Genomic DNA, 1,614 nt, shown 5'->3' with positions numbered 1-1,614 from the left:
GAATTTGAAGATAACATTAGGCAATACTGCAACCATTGTTGAATTCCTATTACTTTGTTTAATGAAATTTTGTATAGTTTTTAATGCTTTTTTTTTTACTATTTTGTGTTCTTTAAAAAATAATAAAAATGCAAACTATGAGATGAAGTTTTTGTGGAAATGACTGATTCATTGACAGAGGGTTGTACAGAGAGCCCCGATTTATTTATTTTTTAAATTGTATAAACACCAGAAAATGAAAGTTGTACTAGCCAGATTTATGTGTCAGAACTCCAAGGTTTGGTGAGATACTTTAGCAGACTAAGCACCTACTTTGGCAAGTGTAGGGACCAGGGTTCAATCAAAATAAAATAACAACAACAATAACACACACAAAAAAACCTCCAGTAACAAATTATAACTCATTTAATAAAAACAGAATTTAAGATTCCACAATATTACTCTTAGAGGAAAGGGAATGAGAGTTTTTCTTTATAAGAAAGATTGTCAACTAAAAAATATACAAGGAATGGCAGAAATAAAAATAATCATGATTTTTATATCAAGTTCCAGTTTTAGTAATTGTTGCATACAGGAATCATCAATGAACTTGTAGGAAGGAGAGACGGAGAACAGATTATGAAGAGGTTAGATGAAGTGGAGACTAGAAACTGGAAGCCTTTATGAATACTGATGTTTTTGTCACATTGAAATTAGAAAGAAATTTCAGAAATTTGGACCAAAGAAATATGAACTTGTTTAAATATTCTACTTCCTGAGAAATTGCCCTGCCATGTTTCACAAAATCTTGAACTCAAATCATCCCCCATGTTCACCTCCTTTGTACTGACTACCAATATGTGTCACTATTTGGATTTAACTTTTATAAACATCACTCACAGAATATACCGGAAGTACATAAAGGAAAAAGAAGGGAGAGACTTTTCAGGATGTTAATATTATCAAAATCATAAGGAGTTAAAATTAAAATGTGGGCATTACAGAACATGAGTACAAACCATCATGAAAATTAATTGTAACTGAGGGCTTCAGCTTAGTGGTAGAACACTTACCTAGTATGTGCAAGGCCCTAGGTTCAATTTCCAGCTCTAAATAAAGAAGAAAGGAAGGAAAAAGAAAAGAATTCATAGCATGTGTCACTTTTCTATCTGGGTATGTCTGTGAGGACATGCCAATACAAGACTGGCATGTACAACAACAGACTAAGTAACTCAGAATGCTTGTCCCAAAGTGAGTGGGCTTCACTGAATTTGGGAGAACAGTGATAGGAAAGAAAGTAAAAGAAAAGCAAATTTGGTTTTCTACCAGATGAAGGAAAAGTGAATTTGATTTTCTGCCTTACTGATGTCCCTGGATATGGGGCATCATTTCATCATTTTCTTCCTTCCCTTAGGATCATCTAAACCATCAGATACCCTAATTCTCTGGCTTTTGTGTCCACACTACTTTGCACACATAACTTTCCTGGGTATCAGGTTTAGAAATGGCAGATCACTGCTCAACCTCTGTTCATTGTGTGATTCAATTCCTTAAAACTAATCTGTTTTATCCATTGATTCTCTCTCTCTCTCTCTCTCTCTCTCTCTCTCTCTCTCTCTCTCTCTCTCTCTCTCT

Source organism: Octodon degus, unplaced genomic scaffold (assembly GCF_000260255.1).
Source record: "Octodon degus isolate 3935 unplaced genomic scaffold, OctDeg1.0 scaffold00292, whole genome shotgun sequence".
In the NCBI taxonomy this organism is placed as follows: domain Eukaryota; kingdom Metazoa; phylum Chordata; class Mammalia; order Rodentia; family Octodontidae; genus Octodon; species Octodon degus.
Note: the sequence above shows the minus strand (reverse complement) of the source record.